Source organism: Rhinatrema bivittatum, chromosome 3, assembly GCF_901001135.1.
Source record: "Rhinatrema bivittatum chromosome 3, aRhiBiv1.1, whole genome shotgun sequence".
NCBI classification, from domain to species: Eukaryota; Metazoa; Chordata; class Amphibia; order Gymnophiona; family Rhinatrematidae; genus Rhinatrema; species Rhinatrema bivittatum.
The window spans coordinates 418653363-418673728 of NC_042617.1; the positions used below are offsets into that span (position 1 = coordinate 418653363).

At 45.8% G+C, this 20366-nt stretch overlaps 1 long non-coding RNA gene across 1 annotated transcript in view; it reads left to right on the forward strand.

The window, feature by feature from the left end:
* The window catches only part of LOC115088808, a 38458-nt gene extending 18468 nt beyond the window's left edge, over nucleotides 1-19990 (forward strand). The window contains exons 2-3 of the long non-coding RNA XR_003855898.1: nucleotides 10978-11105; nucleotides 19859-19990. This is a non-coding gene — a long non-coding RNA (uncharacterized LOC115088808). The remainder of the gene's footprint in view (nucleotides 1-10977; nucleotides 11106-19858) is intronic.
* Nucleotides 19991-20366: the final 376 nt, after the last annotated feature.

Genomic DNA, 20366 nt, shown 5'->3' on the forward strand with positions numbered 1-20366 from the left:
CATGTGAGGGAGTCAGCTGGGCCGCTAGATGAACAAGGGACAAAAAGGGTGCTCAGGGAGGACAAGAAAATAGCAGAAAAACTTGAATGAATTACTTGCCTTGGTCTTTACAGAGGAGGATGTTGGGAACATACCTGAATCTGAAATATTCTTTAATGGCAGAAATTCTGAGCAACTAAAACAAATATCTGTTATGATGGAAGATGTAATAGATTAGAGTGACAAATTGAAAAGTAACAAATCACCCAAGAGTTCTAAAACAACTAAAATATGAAATCACTAACCTGTTACTAGAAATCTGTAACTTATCAGTCAAGATTCCTGAAGACTGAAGATGGCCAATGTGACTGATTTAAAAAAAAAAATACTCCAAGGGTGATTCAGGAAATATAAATGTGAGTGTCTGAAATTGGCACGCAGCTAAATGTTAGAAGCCATTCTTAAAAACAAAACCACTTCCTATAAAGATAGGCATGGCTTAAGTCCTATGGTGAAGAGTCAACATGGTTTTAGCAAGGGAAGTCTTGTCTTACCAATCTTTTAGAATTTTTTGAAGGTATAAATAAACAGATAGATAAAGGTGAGCAGGATGATATAGTGCATTTGGATTTTCAGAAGGCATTTGATATAGTCCCCCATGAGATACTCCTCAGGAAATTACAAAGTCATGGAATAGGAGGCAGTGTTCTATTGTGGATTGGTAACTGGCTGAAAGGCCAGAAACAGAGGTTAGGAGGACTAAATGATCAGTTTTCCAAATGGAGAAAGGACCCGTGCTGTTTAACATATTCATAAATGATCTGGAAAAGGGAATGATGAATGAGGTGATAAAATGTGCAGACGACACAAAATTATTCAATGTTGTTGAAACAACAGCAGATTGTGAAGAACTGTAGGTAGACCCTGTGAGACTAGGAGAGTAGACAACTGAATGGCAAGATGACATTTAATGTGGAAAAATGTGAAGTTGTAATGTTTCGGCCGCCTGCTTGCTTGCCACGTGCCCCCCGACCTTGGCCTGGACCTTCACACTCTTTGTTTTTTGCCTGCCCTGACCTCTGCTCACTGCTTGACTTCGTCTGACCACGCCTTACGGGACTCTTGCCTAAGCCCTGCCGGCCCCTCAAACCCAAGAGCTCAACTTGTGGGGAATGGGGCTAGAACCAGCCCTATGGGAGCAAGTCCATCTGCTGACAGTGTGGGCAGAGTAGGTTTGTCTGCTATGCTGTGTCAACCACGCTTCAGCCCAAGGGCTCACTGTGACAGAAGTGATGCACACAGGGAAAAATAATCCCAACTACAGGTAAACATTGCTAGGTTCTCTAAGAGTCATACCCAAGAATGTGACCTGCTCAGTGTGCAGTGACAGTTAAAAAAGCAAATAGAATGTTGGGAATGATCCAAAAAGGAATGGAGGATAACACAGAAATATCATATCGCTTTTCTTTATACATTTTTCTTATTCGACCCATGATGTGGACTTGTATTCTAGGTTAAATAAGGTATGTGTATTATTATTTTTCATTGTGTAATATACATAACCTAGATAATGCTTTGCATATTTTAAAGGATATAATCAATCCATAATATATCGGGGTTGGTAGTGTGTTCGTCAGTGCTCTCGCATGTTCTCCAGCCCGCCGATAGATGGCGCAGGCGGCTCCTTGGCTGCCTTGGAGGCTCAAATACGCCATATAGCAGCCATGTCACAACACCAGCTACAAGATATACTCCTGGGGGAATTCAGCTCTACTGCGGAATGCAGATTTTGCACAGAATTCCTCATTCACGCAGATTTCCTCCCTCACCTCGCCAATTTCCTCCCTCGCCGGAAGACTATTCAAAACTGGAAGGATAGCAGAGGAGACCCTGGCATGCCGCGAACAGAGCGGTCCCGCGGCACACACTCCGTTCACGGCGAAGATGAAGGCCCAGTGTGTCATTCGTGGTGAAAAGGGAAGGCCCCCGTGTGCTGTGATCGGCGCACCCGGGCCTTCATCTTCGCCACGAACGGAGCGTGTGCCGTGGGACGCGTTCCGTTCATGGCATGCTGGTGTCTCTGCTGCTATTTTCTGCTCAAGGTGAAAATGGAAGGCCCCTGTGTGCCGCAAACGGTGTGCCGGGCCTTCATCTTTGCCGCGAACGGCGCGGGTCCCGTGGCATGCCGTGAGAGAGAGCATGGGGGGGGGGGGATGCCGGTGAGAGAGAATGTGTGTGTGAGAGAGGGAGGGTGAGAGAGAGCATAGTTTGTAAGAGGGGGTGGGGAGGGTGTGAGAGAGATCATGGGAGGTAAGAGAGGGTGGGTTGGGGGGATGCCGGTGAGAGAGAATGTGAGTGTGATAGAGGAGAGGGGGTGTGGGGGAGTGCGAGAGACAGCTTGGTAAATAAACTTTGCCAGCCCTGGCTTTAGCAAATGTGCCTCCACGTCCCTTGCCCTGGGTGAAAATAACTTAGTTTTTCCTTTTCAGCTAACATAAGAACATAAGAACATGCCATACTGGGTCAGACCAAGGGTCCATCAAGCCCAGCATCCTGTTTCCAACAGTGGCCAATCCAGGCCATAAGAACCTGGCATGGGAGGTAAGAGAGGGTGGGTGGGGGGATGCCTGAGGGTGTAGAATGGGTACAGTTGCTAGTAAAGATATAATGATAAAAAAAAGAAATATCATATTGCCTCTGTATCAAGCCATGGTGCAACTGCACCTTGAGTATTGTGTGCAGTTCTGGTCACTTCATCTAAAAAAGGATAGTGGGACCAGCAAAAGTGCAAAGAAGGGAAACAAAAATGGTAAAGTAGATGGAACATCTTTCTTATAATGAAAGGCTTCTCAAGCTAGGGCTCTTCAACTCAGAAAAGAGACAGCTGAGAAGGGACATGATAGAAATTTATAAAATAATGAGGGGAGTGGAATGGGTAAATAACAATTGGTTATTAACCTTTCAAATAATACTAAAATAAGGGAACACTCCATGAAATTAACAACCAGCAGATTCAAAACAGATTATAGAAAGTAATTTTTCACTCATCGCACATTCAAGCTGTGGAATCTGTTGCCCGAGGATGTGATCAAGGTAACTAGCATAGCAGGCGTAAAAGAGATTTGGACAAGTTCCTGGAGGAAAAGTCTACACCACATTTGTCAGGTAAACTAAAGATAACTATTTTTATCCCTGGTAGTGAGTAAGAGGAATTAAACTACTTTAAAGGATCTGCTGGGTACTTGTGACCTGGATTGGCCACTGTCAGAGACAGAATTTGGGGCTTGATAGACCATGGTGTGACTCAGCATGGCAATTCTTATGTTCTTGTGATAAGAAAACATCTAGACAAGATCAACCGTAAAAGCAGAACCAAGCAACCAGTAATCCTTGACATTCTTTAAATTTAAATTTAATTTTAAATTCTAGTTCAATGTAACATGTTGTTTCTATATGTAAACCGGAGTGAAGGCAACTCTGCTATACCTCGGTATATAAACAAAATGCTAAATAAATAAAAAACAGGTAGATTGTTGTCATTTAACAACAATAAAGTAGACTAACAAGTAGGTTATTCCCCCTAAGGACAACCCTCCAATCAGGAACCAGTGTCTCCTAACCAATCAAGGTCTGACTACCAAGCACTCATCAATAACATGGTATAGTGTCCACCCTCAAGGCAGAGGTAGGAGGACCATGATTTGAACCAGTAAAACTTGAACATCGGAGCTTCAAAGACAGATCACAACAGAAAACAGGAAGTGCTATGAGTTTAAGATATCAGAGAGAGGGAATTTAACAGCATCAAAATCATGTCCTGTAGAAGAGTCCAGCTGGTCACCAGACCCCTTTGCATTTCAACTTTTAGTGAGAAAAAATCTAGTAGGGGATATTAGATTTCTTTTTAGACATCACTAGATTTGGAACATGGAGGGCAGAGTTTTGTTAGTAAGTCTTGTGTGAATCCTATCTTGACTCCTGGTTAGTTTGTACCTAGGGAAGGTACCTGGGACTGAGAGGTGCCATTCCCTTGGGGGCTCTCTTACAGTAGTTCTTCTCTAGTGCTATCATCTTGTGAGAGTAGAATATACATGGATAGAGCATGTTCCCTGATGACCTTCTCTGGGACAAAATTATCCCTAAGGCAGACCTTTATGCATCTGCTTTCACCACAAACAGAAGCTCTGGATTAGGGTATATCAAGATCGAAGTGAATGTGAACACTGCATTTAATTTGAATGTTTGCTGTTGTTTAAAAGTCTATTTGAATAAAATTTCCTTCTTCAGTTATTCTGTCAGCAAAGGCCACCATCTTTGAAGATCCTTGAAAAAACTGCCAATAGAAATGTGTGAATCCCAAGAAATGTTGCATCCCCTTCACAATACATGTGGTTGGCTATTCCATAACTACAAAGATCCTATGCAGATTTGTGTGCACGCGCCATGTGACAATATATTTTGTAGGAACTCTGACTTTTGCCAAACTCATATTTTTCTAATTTGCAAATAGCTTATGACTCCTTGAGCAGTCTAGAACCAAATGTACCTGCCAGTCATGACTTGTCAGGATATGTGAGAATATCAAAGTGACATCTAAATAAATCATTGTGCACACGTTAAACATGTCATTTAATTGTTCATTTACAAAATGTTGAAACTTTGAGTTCCTTAATCTGAATGGCATTTTTAAATACTTATAGAAACATAGAACCGTTGTGATGGCACCCCAAACGACGGTATAGAAAAATTGTCAAATAAATAAATGGAAACATGATGGCAGAAAAAGACCATTACAGCCTATCCAGTCTGCCCATCCACACCAAATACTCAAAATTATGATCCCTACTACTACCTCAGAAATCCTCTGTTTATTCCATGCCTTCTTAAATTCAGATACTTTCCTTGTTCTATTTGCTAGGGAGCTGATGTTCCATTAGGCAAACTAGGTGGTTGCCTAGAGTGCCAAACTTTTGGGGGCAGCAACATTCTGACAGGAGGAGGCCCAGACAGTGCTGTGCCAGAGCCATTACCGGCAAAGAAGCAAGAACTGTGCTAGAGCCGCTGCCACCAGTAGAAGGGAGTTCAGTTTTGGAGCTGTTGCCGATAGGTAAATTGTGGGAAGGAGGTCCATGAACAAAGGTTTACCTAGGGCACCAAATGCGCTTGCACCGGCCCTGGTATAGAATGTTAATTTTCATTCACTACCCTCTTGGATACTAACTAGGTTATAGATGGCTCCCCTAAGATTTAATTTGGTAGAAATCTCGAGTGGACTAAAGGCATTCCAAGAGCTGACTAATGAATGGAGGAGTAACCGGATGGTGCTTGTGTCAAGCACTTGATAGGAAAGGTTTGCAGCCATTATAATTTTGTTTCATTTTGGAGGATTTTCTGGAAGGCGGTTATTTCATTTTTTGAAAAAGTGCACGCTATTTACAAATAATGTGCACTAAATCCAAATAGCATGCACTAATTCCAAATAAAATTTACTGTTGGCAAATATTGTACACTATTTCTAAAAATGAAACCAAACACAATTAAAATGAAATTTAATTTCCTTTGGTTTCATTTTCAAATAAAATGAAACAAAACTGCTTATTTGTTACATCTTTCATTTTGTTGTAAAACAAATACACATCTCTATTCACTATTCAACATAGGGTCAGAAAGAACCATCTTTGGCATGGAGAAGATCAAGTCTACTGCCAGGGAAGTTGAGGGCCTGATGAACCCCATCTACAGATTTCCATGCAGATAATTATATAGTGCCTAGATCCCTGTGAATAAACTTCTGCTGCAGGTTACAAGTCTATTTGGCAATCATACATTTTATGAGGAGGTATTATATCTGAAGTGACTTAAACAAACACTTCGCAAAACTCCAAGTATATCTTGAATAATTGCTCTACTTCTGAGTTGGCAGTCATGTAATATCTTATGATCTGGGTGAGCTCTTCTGGCTCATTGTCTTTCTCCTTCAAAATTGGGGAGACAATTCCGTTGACAGAAGGTGGAAGTGAAGGTTACCTAGCATGCTTTCTGAATTTGCGGGTCATAACATTCCAGCCAAGGTAATTCGGAGATGACTGAGAAGAGTGGTGGATGGGTGAGATCAAAGTATATTATTCCCTGGTGTTTATACATAGTAGCTTGGCTTCTTGAGTGACTGGGCCTCATTAGGAGGATTTTTCAATTGTTTCCACTGTTATGTTTCTTCATTCACTTCTATTGTATTTGATTCTTGTATTGTTGGGCAGATGTGACAGCCATGAAACACTGAGGCTCCTGAATTGATTGTGGCAAGAACTTGCTGTTCCTTTGCCTTCCAAAATATTGAATTGTGATTTTCATGTGGAATGTTCATATTCAAAGTAGCTTTATTGATCTGAGAGAGATTGTTCTTTCTTGTTCCACCCCAGTTACCTCTACTATGGTTGGAACTGTCCATTTCCCCATCATGTAGTCTAGTGAAATTACAGCCTATTTATGCAGTTGCTTTAATGGTGTCCCAGAAGCCCACAATAGAAGAAAAGGCCCTCTTGATGGGACCTTTATTTTTCCTCTATTGATAGCCAGTATCAAGTGCCATCAATTATCATGAGCTTGTCTGAAGGTTGCTGCCTGATGGAGAGTTATTTGTTTCTCTTAGTACTAGGGGATTTTTGCTTCTTATCTTGTTTCTGTTCTATCATATCTCTCAATTCTAATGAGGAGTGATCAAAGCTTGAAGGCTTCCTAAGATGGGGGAAGTGGGCTTTCCCAGCCCCCCACTTCATCTTTAATATGGTTTGCCAGGGACCTACTAAAGTGCACTCAAAATGTTGGTTCATTTCAGTCTAAATCAAGGTACAGTGAGAAAAACTTTCTGTGTACTCAAACGCTAATTGCTGACCTTGGCAGAGATTTATCACCCTATGCTCTACTAGATGATCCTAATGAGATTCTCCAAATATCTGGGAGATGGCAACTATGAATTGATTGAGATAATCCAGGATTGGACTGTTTTACCTTAAGAATGGGGTGAACAAGGCTAGGGCATCCCTTTAAAGCAGACTAATAATTAAGTCCACCGTGAGAGAATCCATGTCATATGTCTGTGGCTGTATTTTTTCATTATTAATTTATTTTGATTTGATAATTTATCTTTCATTAAAAATATTATAGTAGAGTTAAAAAAATTATATATTCATAAAACACAATAGAAAAAATACAGTAGTAAGAACAGGAGCATGCACTGGTTGATACATCTTCCAAGCTCCTTTCTTGTCCTATGAAATTATTCTAGGTGTGGCCTTCAAGGTTTGCAGATGGGACAGGTTGGGATCCTGCATTTTTATAATGTTGCTGATTTGTTTTATTTTTGGTTTTAGTTTTAGCTCATATTTTTTCGATAGTAGCCCAAGGTAAGTTACATTCAGTTACCGTAGACTGTGGATCTGTGTCTTCTTTGCCTAGATGGAATATACTACGTTCTTCATAATGCTGACCATTCCTCTGCCATCTCATCTCAGTCTACTCTTTCATTTTGGGCTGGCACAAACTGACAGGATATATCAGTCCGTAGGCAACTGGTATACTTTCTCTTGGAATATTTTCTCAGTCCTCAATTTGGGTGAATTAAGACTTACATTAAAAAAAGATCTAGGAGGAAAGTGAGGAAGAATCTGTAGGGATTTCAGGTTACTTAGGATCTTGCAGTAATAGCAATACAGATTGAATTAGAGTCCGTGAAGTCTGGAATCAAAGGTTTCATTTCTCTTAGCTTTACTGACTGTGCTCCATTGGAATTCTATCCTAGCTATCAACACTGAACATTAAAATGCAGGGTGACTAGGAACTATACATTTTCTTGTGATTTTTTATGTGCATGATTAAAAGACATGTGTATGATGCTCTACAATTTTATAATATACTATTTTTAGACAAACTGGTACTGTAAAACTAATTGTACTTGTGAGACTTTAAAGGCAACATTAAAGTGTTTTCTGTGCTTTGTCTATTTAATTAGCATCTAAATTATATACCACATTTCTTTAAATGCTATACTATGACACCTTACTTTTAGGCTACATATTAGAGTTATAAATGTATACTGTATCATGACACTAACAAGCCTGTAAAAAGAAATGCATAACTGAGAAAACAATAAGAACAAACTTAATCCTATCTAACTAAAACATATAAGAATAATTCAGTGGATTATTTATGCAGGTTATAACAAGCAATAAATAGTGATAACTAAAGTCAAATTGTAACTGTTGTGCTTGGGGGTGGACCCCTGTCCTGTGGCAGTACAGGGACTGGCCACAGGGGGCGGAGCATGGAGGGAGACAGAGGCAGACTAGATCTTCACCTCTGGAAGCCCGAGGTCCCCCTGGGAGGATCCCGTAGGGACCCGGGCCGCTGGGACTTAGGTGGGCCTCGCAGGGTCTCCTGGGAGAGTCAGAGTCTGGCGTGCCCACAGACAAAGGAAGAGCGCTATCAGGTTCGAGACTGGAAACAGGTTGGAGGAGAGAGAACCAGAATAGAGTTGGTGAGGACAAGGCTAGGGACAGAGCCAGAATCAAGCAAGGTCAGGCGAGCAAGGTCAAAGTCCAAGAATCAGTCCGAGGAGTGCTCAACGAAGCAAGGGTCAAGATCGAGAGGTCAGGCAAGATTGAAGAGCAGGCAGAGGTCTTTGGCAGGCGGCAGGCAGGCAGACGAGTCAGGAACAGGCTGAGGTCTTTGGCAGGCAGGTCAGGAACAAGCTGAGGTCTTTGGCAGGCGGCAGGCAGGCAGACGAGTCAGGAACAGGCTGAGGTCTTTGGCAGGCAGGTCAGGAACAAGCTGAGGTCTTTGGCAGGTGGCAGGCAGGCAGACAAGTCAGGAACAAGCTGAGGTCTATACCAGAAAGACAGTCTGAGGTAAGACCGGGGAGACGAGCAACGAACATAGGAAGAAGCAGGCAAGTCAGGAACAGGTACGAGCAGGAACAAGCAGGAACAGAACTGGAACAGAAGGATCCTGGAACAAGACTAGGAACAAGTAAGCAGGAATACGAGCAAGGGCAATCTAGCAAACAAGCTGACCCGATTGCCAAGGCAAGGAAGTGAGGCCAGGAACTTCCTTATAACATGCGATCAATCAGGGTGCGCCACAGAACGAAGCCCCGCCCTGGGACCTACATCAGGGCGGCTGGTCCACGCGTGCAGGGGCATGACTAGTTGCAGAGGTGCCGAGGCCTGGCATGAGGCCCTGCGTGCAACCGAAGGCCCAGCGACCGCCGACGTGGGACGCCGGGGCCTAGCTGGACTTGCAAGGTCCACGAGGGAGACAGGACCGGGGCCTGCCATGTGACCCCAAAGGTGAGCGGTCCCATGTGAGGGATGACCGCGGGTGGGGCGTGTAACAGTAACTATACAAATTTGCATTAAAAATATAGTTATATGATACCTGCTATCACAGATCCCATTAGAGTAGGCAAGTATTAATGATTATAAAATAAACTCTACTGATAAAAGTGAGCAGTATAAGTCTGAAGGCAAATCATATAAGCATACAGTTAAATAATGACCTTGATTGTCATTGAACTTGTGCTTCTCTGAACTTCTTTAAACCCTGCTGGATGAACCAGGTTACTAGTTACTACCGCTTAACACTTGAAGGTAAAGTGCTGGATTAATCCATCTATAACACAAAACACAGTACCACATAGCCTTTTGTGGTCAGCTGTCACCGCCGTCTGCAGAAGCACTTAAGTAATTCAGGGAAAATGTGTTACTGGCCCCATCACTCACATAAGAACTGTTCTTTGAGCCAAGCCTGGTAAGATCTATCTCCCTCAAGCTCCTGCATGAGCAGAAGTTCTCCACATTTGTTCACCCATACCCTAGCAGCTGCTGCCTTATTCATTCCATACTAGCCTTCAATGTTTCCTGCAAGGAAATCAACAATGTGGGTGTCCCATTATTGTGCAAGATTGATGCCAGATGGACAGAAAAGCCACTGATGATCCTGGGTGATTAGGTCATGCTTGTGCACCATTCCCCAATATATCCTCTTCTTTCTCCTATTATGCCTTTTCATACTCTCCTAGGGATGATATTGAATCAGACATTTTCTGCCTTGCTGAACAGAGACATAAGTTAAATTCATTTTTTTTTTATTGAGAGCTCAGCACTTGGGAGAGAACCAAGGTTGTTGCCTCCCATGTGGATTATTATATTGGAGTCAAAGCCTGCTCACATGTAGCAAGTTTGTATTAACTGGTTCCATTTTATTCATCTGATCCCCATATGCCAAGTTCTTACTTTTTTGGGCAGGTTAAAGTAGCTAGTAAATATGTGCTCACTTGCTTCTTGTATCATGAAGAAGATATCTGAACATCCAGTTTTGGCTACACACGCTGGGATTTTTTTGGAAAAGTATTTTTGATGTCAACTAAAGGGAAGATCTTCTCTTGTCAGCGTATTTTGGGAACTATGTTGTTAATCCTTACCTGCTAGAAGAACACATAGCCAAATTATAAATTGACAGAGTGATGTTACGGGAGTGCTGGGAAGCGGTCCCAATGGGAGGTAGTGTGTCCTTGGACCACGGCGCGTCCGCAGAGGAGCTCCGGGGAAGCGCTGAGGCAGGCGAGATGTATCCAAGCACGGGCGGACAGGCTGAAGATCAGGAGCCCTGGCCTCAGCCAAACCTGAGCGCATCGAAAGAGACCCAACAACTCAATGCTGGTCTCTGGAGTAGCCCTCTGGCCACTCGATAGCCCTTTCAGACCTGCTGCTTGGTACAGCAGATGCGACAGGCTGAGCGAAGACACAGGATATCTTCCATGCATACCTTTGCTGTTCCTAATACCTTCTCAGCTTTTCAAGTTTTCTTCCCTTTCCTCCCTTTTTTGAGATACCTTGCAGTTTTTGAAAGCTAACCTTTTTGCTGATTACTATTTCAGTTATCTCCTGTGGATTTTAAAAGATTCATATTAACACATTTCAGTTTTTCTTTATCTAATTGCAGGATTCAAAAGTGGGTGATCCATGCAAGTACATCTTAAGGTTATTTGTGCTGCTGATGTCACTACTCCCCCCAGCTACCAGGAAGAAAGGGGGATCTTAACAGCACCAGCTCTCCTCACCTATGACCAGGTATCTCATGTTGCTAAATCTCAACCATGCAACACTGGCACACTCACACTATCGCACATTGCCATTTGAGCTCTTTCAGCATCACAGAAACATTTTAGAGTTACAAGCACTGCAGAGCACAAATGTAGTAAACTTAGAAGGACAGAAGAGAGGATGACAAAAAGAATAGCAAACAGGGATAGGGACATGATTTGACTGGGAAAAGAGGATAAAAGGCTGTGAGACATACTAGAGAGAGTAAACTAAGAAATGAAGAAAGAGGGAGGAGGGGACAGACATCCCCGTCCATGCACATGCACACATTTTCTACTTCAATCATGCTTCCTTTTTCTGTAAAGCTCATGACTTTCAGTATCCATTTCTCTGCTGATCCATGTACTGTGGCATGTTTTATTAATGTTATTTTCCTTTAAATATTTATGCAAAACAGTAAGGGTGTAATTTTGTAACAGCCTGCATACATTTAAAATCAAATACATGTTGCGCTCAGGGGTGGACCCTTGTCCTAGAGCAGTGGAGAATGGCTCCCTAGTAGGGACCAGGAAGCACCTGGTCCCTACCAGGTAGGGGGAGGAGCACTGGAGGCAGGGCAATGGAGCACTGGAGGTGGGGCAATGGGGCACTGGAGGAGGGCAGAGCACTGGAGGAGACAGAGGCTAGGATGAGCTTCACCACTGAAAGCTCGCGGCCGCCCCCGGGTGGAGCCCGTAGGGACCCGGGCTGCTTGGATTTAGGTGGGCCTCACGGGTCTCCTGGAGAGATGGTAGACAAGCATGCCCACAGACAGGAGAGAAGCACGATCGGGTTTGAGGCTGGAGGTCAGATGGAGCAAGAAAGACCAGAACAGCTTAGGCGATGACAAGGCAAGGGACAGAGCCAGAATCAGGAGATGTAGTCAATCAGGCAGAGATCAGAATCAGAGGGTCAGTCTGAGGAGTGGTCAACAATGCAGAGGTCAGGTTCCGGAAGTCATACGAGGTCACAGGCAGGCCGAAGGCAGGCAGCAGGCAGAGTGGTCAAAGAGCAAGCTGAGGTCAGGAGGCAGGCAGCAGGCAGGAGGGTCAAGGAGAAAACCGAGGTCAGTACAAGTGAGGCAGTCTGGAGGTACTACCTGGGGAGATGATAGAAGAACACAGGAACAAGAGGATACTGGAACAGAGGGATGAAGGAACAAGGCTGGAACAGAAGGATCCTGGAACGAGCCTGAAACAAGAATGGAACAAGGCGCAGAACGCAGTGACAATCTAGCACAATACTAACCCAATTGCCAAGGCAAGGAAGTGCAGGCAGGGACTTCCTTATATCAGGGAATCAATCAGGGTGTGCCGCAGAGCTAGGACCCACCCCTAGCCCTACAAGAGGCTGGGCAGTTCATGCGTGCACGTGTAGGGGTGTGGCCAATGCCATGGAAGGCGCTGAACTCCGACATGAGGCCTGGCTTGCAGTGGAAGGTCCGGCAACCTCCGCCGTGGGATGCCAAGGCCTGGAAGAGCTTGCAGCTGCCGCCAGGGAGGCTGACCAGAGAGGTGAGCACCTGGGCTGGACGCGGACGAGGTGCGAAACAGTACCCCCCCTTCTAGGCCTCCTGCTATGCAGCCATGGCTTGTCGGGGTGAGTCTTATGAAAGGTATTCAGGAGTTCCTTATCAAGGATGTTGTGGGAAGGTTTCCACGAATTCTCCTCGGTCCCATAACCCTCCCAGGGTAGGAGGTACTCCCATTTCCCTCGATGCCAATGGACATTGAGGACCTCTCTTACATGAAGGGATGAATCAGGTTCTGTAGAGACCCTTGGAGGAGAAGGAACTTTACGTGAGGGCCAGGAGAGGACCAACGGTTTCAATAGGTACACATGAAACGTGTTATGGATACCCATGGTACGAGGTAGCTGGAGCTGATACAATACAGCTCCTACTCTTCGGATTAGAGGAAATGGCCTGATGTATTTAGGAGCCAAGTGGTGAGAGGGAAGTCTCAGTCGTATGTGTCGAGCGCTTAGCCACACCTTCTGGCCAGGGCAGAAGAGTGGCGCAGGACATCTATGGGCATCTGAAGTACGCTTGTAGTGTTCAGCGGCCTGGGAAAGGTGCTCTTTTACTTGGTTCCACACTTGATGAATGGTATGAGGCATGGATTGCGTCACTGGAGAAGGAACAGTCAGAGGAACTGGAAGAGGCAGCCGAGGTTGCCATCCGAATACCACGGAGAATGGAGATACATCGATGGCCACAGGGTCATGGGTATTGTGCGACAGCTCAGCCCAGGGAAGAAGATCAGATCAGTTATCCTGTTGATCATTTACATAGGAGCGGAGGAATGTCTTCAAGGTCCGATTGGTCCTTTCAGCTTGACCATTGGCCTGTGGATGATAGGCCGATGTGAAACGTAGGGCAATATTAAACTTCTTACATAGGGAACACCGATATTTGGCGGCAAACTGTGGACCCTGGTAGGATATAATCTCCTTGGGGAGTCCATGGAGGCAAAAAATGTTTTTGAAAAATAACTTGGCTAATTCTGGGGCCGACGGAAGGCCCAGCAAGGGAATAAAATGACCCATCTTCGAAAAACGGTCGATGATTACCCAAATTGCCGTATTGTTCTGGGATGGAGGCAGGTCTGTAATAAAGTCTGTTGAGATGATGGACCATGGCTCAGGAGGTGCTGGAAGTGGTCGGAGTAAGCCCCAAGGCTTCCCAGTAGGTGGTTTCTGTTGGGCGCAGATGGGACACGAGTCCACATAGTTTCGGGAGTCTTGCACTTTGTTGGGCCACCAATAGTGTCTTCGTAACATCTCTAGGGTCCTGGCATGACTCGGGTGTCCTGCCAACTTGGAATCGTGAACCCATTTCAGAACTTGTTCATGTAATCTACGTGGAACAATGGTTTTTCCAGTAGGAACTGTAGTGGTCACAGCAAGGGATATGCAGGAGGGATCTATGATGAAGCTAGGGACTTCAGGAACATCTTCAGGGTCAAATGATCTTGACAGTGCATTAGCACAGAGATTCTTGGAGCCTGGGTGGAAACATAGAATGAAGTTGAACCGTTCAAAGAAGAGCACCCATTGGACTTGTCGGGGATTCAGAAGTGGAGCCTCTTTAAGGTGCTTAAGGTTCTTATGGTCAGTGAAGATAGTAAACTTGTGTTGTGCCTCTTCCAACCAGGGCTACCACTCTTGGAGTGCCAACTTGACTGTGAGGAGTTCTCGGTCACCAATGGTATAATGTTGTTCTGTAGGAGAGAACTTATGTGAGTAGAATGAACAAGGTATCAATTTACCCTTGGGAGAAAACTGGCTCAAGACAGCTCCTGTGCCAATTGCAGAGGCATCAACTTCAACGACAAATGGACGTCTTGGGTCCAGATGCTGAAGGCAAGGGCCAGAACAGAAAGCCTCTTAATCATCTGAAAGGTGACTTGTGCTTTAGGGGTCCATACCCAAGTGTTAGCCCCTTTCCTGGTCATGGCGGTAAGCGGGGCAACTAAGGTAGAATAATTGGCAATGAATCTCCGGTAATAATTGGTAAAGCCAAGGAAGAGTTGAAGGGCCTGTAGGCCTACTGGCTGGGGCCAGTCGCAGATCCCCTGGACTTTCTCGGGATCCATAGAGAAACCACGATTGGATATGATATACCCTAGGAAGGGTAAGTGATTACGCTCAAAAAGGCATTTTTCCAACTTGGCATACAGATGGTTCTCTCTCAGATGTTGAAGGATGATCCGAACATGATCTCGATGAGATTCAAGGTCTTTGGAAAAGATTAGGATGTCGTCAAGATATACGACTACGAAGGAGTACAAAAGGTCTTGGAGAATTTTGTTCATAAGGCATTGAAAGACCACTGGGGCATTGCATAGCCCAAAGGGCATCACAGCATATTCGTAGTGACCATCCCTTGTGTTGAATACAGTTTTCCAGATATCTTCAGGTTGGATGTGTACCAGATTGTACACACCTCTCAGATCCAACTTGGTGAAGATCTGTGCCCCTTCAAGGTGGTCGAACAGCTCACTGATAAGAGGCAGGGGATATTGGTCTTTGCGGTTATTGCATTGAGCCCTCTGTAGTCAATACAAGGGCGTAGACTGCCTTTCTTTTTCTTAACAAAAAAGAATCCCGTGCCAGCAGGGGAATCAGAGGGACGAATGAACCCTTTGTCTAGGTTCTCTTTAATATACTCGGACATAGCTTGGGTTTTGGTTTGAGACAATGGGTAAGTAAGTTCTGCCTTTGGGAGGCATTGTGCCCAGCAGAAGTTCTATGGGGCAATTGAACTTGCGTAACGGAGGCAAGGTATCTGCTTTCTACTTCAAGAAGACATCTTTGAAATCAGAGTAATGTATGAGCAAACCAGGTAAGGTAAAAGACTTCAGAACAGGGACTACTGGAGGTACAGAATGTAAACAAGTCTTCTGGTATTTAGAGCCCCACTGCACCATCTGCAGGGAATGCCAATCGAACTGGGGTTCATGGGCTGGAGCCAGGGCAGCCCCAGGATAACTGGATGTGTTGATCGTTTTAATACATAGAAGGACATCTCCTCTTCGAGGAGAGTGCCCATGGTTAGATGAATAGGCACTGTTTGGTGGGTGATGAGCCCTGGAAGGTGTTCTCCTTGGATGGAGGCGATGCAGAGGCTCACCTCTAATGGCTGAAGAGGGATGTTCAGAAGTTTGACAATATCATCCATATTGAAGCTGCCACTTGCTCCGGTATCAACAAGAGCAGTGTTGGCAAAGGTGTGGGCCTTGATGCCCAGAGAAATGGGAAGCAAGAGTTGAGGGCCAGTAACAGTAGCACCTAAGCTCGGGACCCCCGCCGGGCTCAGGCGTTGCAGTTTCCCAGATGAACCGGGCAGAACTGCAGACGATGACCAGAAGTGCCACTGTAAAGGCAAAGACCCTCCTTCCGCGAATGGAGATGTTCTGTCGGAGACAATCGCCCGAGGTTCACCTCCATAGGTGCCACCATGGAAGAGGGTGGTGGTGCTGGTATCTTAGCTGGAGGACTAGGAACACGCATGGGATGTGGTGAGGGAGAAAGGGGAGCCTTTACTTCTAGGCGCCTCTGCCGGAGGCGATGATCGATCTTCCCGGCAAGGGAAATCAGGTCCTCTAGAGACATGGGAGTCTCACGGATGGAGAACTCATCTTTGAGAGCGCAGGAGACTCCATCTATGAAGATGGCTTGCAGACAATCTTCTTGCCACTCAAGCTCAGTGGCCAGAGTCCTAAACTCCACCGTATACTCGGAGAGTGTCCGTGATCCTTGGCGAAGGTGGAGTAGGTTATGGCTGGCTACAGCCTGGCGGCCTGGGTCTCCGAAGGTCTGCTTGAAGAGAGCAATGACTTCAGATAACTTGGAAAGTATGGGATCAGAACGTTCCCATAAGGGAGAGGCCCATGCAAGAGCCTTCCCTTCCAGGCGAGATAGGATGAAGGTCATTTTGGTGATTTCCTTCAGGAACAACGAGTATTGCAGTGAAAATTGCATGGAGCACTGATTAAGGAAGCCACGACAGGAGTGTGGATCCCCATTGTATCAAGGAGGTGCAGGAAATGCCAACAATGCTTTGGGAAGCATGGAGGACGATAGGCCCACGGGATTGGCCAAACTGTATCTTGTAGCTGGGAACAAAGCTCTTCCACCGAAGAAGCCAGCGATTCCAAAACTTGGTGATGTTGTTTGACTGTGGTAGCCAAACCCGGTAGGGCCCTGGAGGTGGGAAACTCCACCAAGTCCATGGCCTTGGCAACCTGTTGTGCTCGGGGGTGGACCCTTGTTCTGGAGCAGTGGAAACGGCTCCCTGCTTGGGACCATGAAGCACCTGCCCTCAGGGGGTGGAGCACTGGAGGAGACAGAGGCTAGGATGAGCTTCACCATTGGAAGCCCGCGGTCCCCCCGGGTGGAGCCCGTAGGTACCTTGGCCACTTGGACTTAGGTGGGCCTCACAGGGTCTCCTGGAGAGATGGTAGACAGGCGTGCCCACAGACAGGAGAGGAGCGTGATCGGGTTCGAGGCTGGAGGTCAGATGAAGCAAGGAAGACCAGAAGAGCGTAGGTGATGACAAGGCAAGGGACATAGCCAGAATCAGGAGATGTAGTCAATCAGGCAGAGGTCAGAATCTGAGGGTCAGTCCGAGGAGTGGTCAATAATGCAGAGGTCAGGTTCCGGAAGTCAGATGAGGTCACAGGCAGGCCGAGGTCAGAAGGCAGGCAGCAGGAAGGAGGGTCAAGGAGCAAGCCGAGGTCAGAACCAGTGAGACAGTCTGGAGGTACTACCTGGGGAGGCGACAGACAAACACAGGAACAAGAGGACACTGGAACAGAAGGATTCTGGAACGAGACTGGAACAAGCCTGGAAAAAGGCTCAGAATGCAGTCACAATCTAGCACAGTACTTACCCGATTGCCAAGGCAAGGAAGTGCAGGCAGAGTCTTCCTTATATCAGGGAATCAATCAGGACGCACCGCGGAGCTAGGACCTGCCCCTGACCCTACAAGGAGCTGGGCGGTCTGCGCGTGCGTGCATATGGGCGTGGCCAATGCTATAGAAGGTGCCGAACTCCGACATGAGGCATGGCACGCAATGGAAGGCCCGGCGACCGCCACCGTGGGATGCCGAGGCCTGGAAGAGCTCGCAGCTGCTGCCAAGGAGGCTGACCTGGGACCTGCCGTGGAACCAGAGAGGTGAGCAGGCCCATGTGCGGGCCGGACGCGGATGGGGTGCGTAACAATACACACATAAGATACACCAGTTTTCAAAAAGAACGTGCATGTATGCTTTCTCTTTGAAATTACTCAACCAAAATTACAAGCTAATTTGTATGCATACTTTTGTGTTACACTTGCTGACCGCAGGGCTCCGCGGTCAACTTCATTTACACCCTGCCACCCTGCAGCAGTGGCAGTGGGCCGGGGCTCCCTGGCAGAATCGGGGAACTGCTGCCGACGCAACCTGTTCCTTCCTGGGGCCGCTGGGGTCTCTCCTTCCTTTCCTGCGGCCAGGATGCCGCCGACTGAGCCTCTCTACATGCCTCTCCTACACGGGTGCATGCACCTCCTCCCGGGCCTTAAAGGGCCAGCGGTGGGAAATTGCTGCCAGTCCTCTCCGATGATGTCATCAGCTCCAGCCTATTTAAGGCTGCATTGGGCTCCCAGCAGGCGGCTTGGCAACAAATCTCCTCACTGTCTTTTGCCAGTGTTCCCAAGTTGTTGTTCCTGTGTTCCAGTTCCTACTCCGGATTCCCAGCTCCTGTTCCTGTGTTCCAGCTCCTGTTCCCATTCCTGCTTCTGCTCCGGATCCCCTGCTCCTGTTCCTGCGTTCCTGTTACAGTTCCTTCTCCTCACCCCTTGGACGGACCTTCGCTCTCGACCTGGCTTGCTTCCTGACCACATCTTCTGCCTCCTGCCTCTGACCCTTGGACCGGACTTGACCAAGTCTCCTGCCACCTGCCTCTGACCTCTAGGCCAGACCTGACCTTGCCTTCTGCTGCCTGCCTTGGACCATCGGTCCCTAGTCACTGCCCACTTCGTCTGGCTGTGCTATACGAGATCGTCCACGCAGAGGCCCACCTAAGACCAGCCGGACCTGGTACCCAAGGTCTCAACCTGTGGGGAATGAGGGCTGGTAGTTGAGAAGCTCCTGCTGGCCTTTGCTTCCTGTCCGGCCTCGCTTCTTGACGATGGGGACCTGTGGGGTCTCCCCCACAGGTAGCGCCAACACCACCTTGGGCCAAAGGTCCACGCACCCAACATTTTGAAAATGCAAAAATGCCCATGCAAGTGCAAACCCCTTCCCAGCCCCATTGCTGGGAATGCTTCTGCTCACTGCTTGTACCACATACATGATGACCGGCCCTACTAATGTAAGTTTGCCCGAATATTGGATGGCCAACTTCATAATAGGCCATTTCCATGGGCAAATCACTATTTTACCTGTGGACATGTCCTTTTAAAATGTCCATCCCTGAGACCACTTTTTAAACCCTGCGGGGGAATTTCAGGCCTATGGCTACTTTGTACTGTTGATAGGCCAATTTTCAAAGGGAAACTGCTCACTGTTTCCCTTTCAAAGTCCTGCTGCTGGCAGCTCAGCAAGGATCGTTTACCCTGCATATTTTGCAGGTGCCAGATGTGTGGGGAAAAGAAAGAAAGAAAAAAAAAAAGTGTTCTCTCAGGGGCCTGCCCTAACCCTGCCCCGAATGCCACACTTTTCCCCAAAAGGGGGGCGGTGAATTTTCAATGTTTTTTTTTTTTCCACAGGTAAACACTCATTTACTGGCAGAAAACCCTTTGAAATGGGCCTCCTGATTTAATATTTTTGCTTTTCTCTAAACTCCCAGAGTTATTCCTGTGCCTCCTCTTTAAAGGGATCTTATATACTAGGAGGCTGCTTTCACTCTCAGTGGCAATCTTGTTTCATTTTGTGTTTTTACTAACACTGTTGCTTCCTTATAGTCTCTTTACATCTCCTGATGAATGATGTTCAAGCTTAAATGTTGTAGACGCTATTAATCACATTTGTACTCAAGATCTCAATTTCCTTCTGCTGGAACATGCTTGCATTGCAGTATTTGTACTTTAAGCGAGAGGTAACATTTAATTCCTTTAAATTACTGCTTTCATTATTGCAATATACATTCATTTATCTTTCTTGTAGTTCATCAAACAAAATATAATAATCTTATTAAGTAAGGTTCAAACATTCAAACATTTGTCTCCTTTTTTTTTTCTCCTCTCCCACTTTCAGGTGGTCACTTATTTTTGGCCTCATCAAACATCCAAAATTCTTGTAGCCATTGATTCAGACCTATCCAGATTCCCAAAGAACGGAGTTATTTCCAGATTCCTTGTAACTCCTGAATGCAAATCTTCTTCAAATCGTTATGTAGTCCAAATGTTTTTGCTGTTTGATGCACTTAATTCTGCTAATGCTTTCCTTTCTCTCCTTTTTTGTCGCCATACTACTTTTTCTGTTTCTCTTTTGACTTATTGATTAAACCTGTTCTCTCTTTTCCTATTGTTTACCATTAAATCAGCATTCAATGTGACCTCTTATTCACTTTCTCAGTGCTGTAGACACCTCTCCTTCAGGTATATCCACCAGGTGAACCTCCAGTTCAATTGCAGATTAGGGATGTGAATCATTTTTCTAATGAATTGAAATATTGTATGATATTTCTAAATTTGTTAATATATCGGGAAAAAAAGAAACAATCACTTTTCCCCCCGAATTTTCGTGTAAATCATTTTTCGGG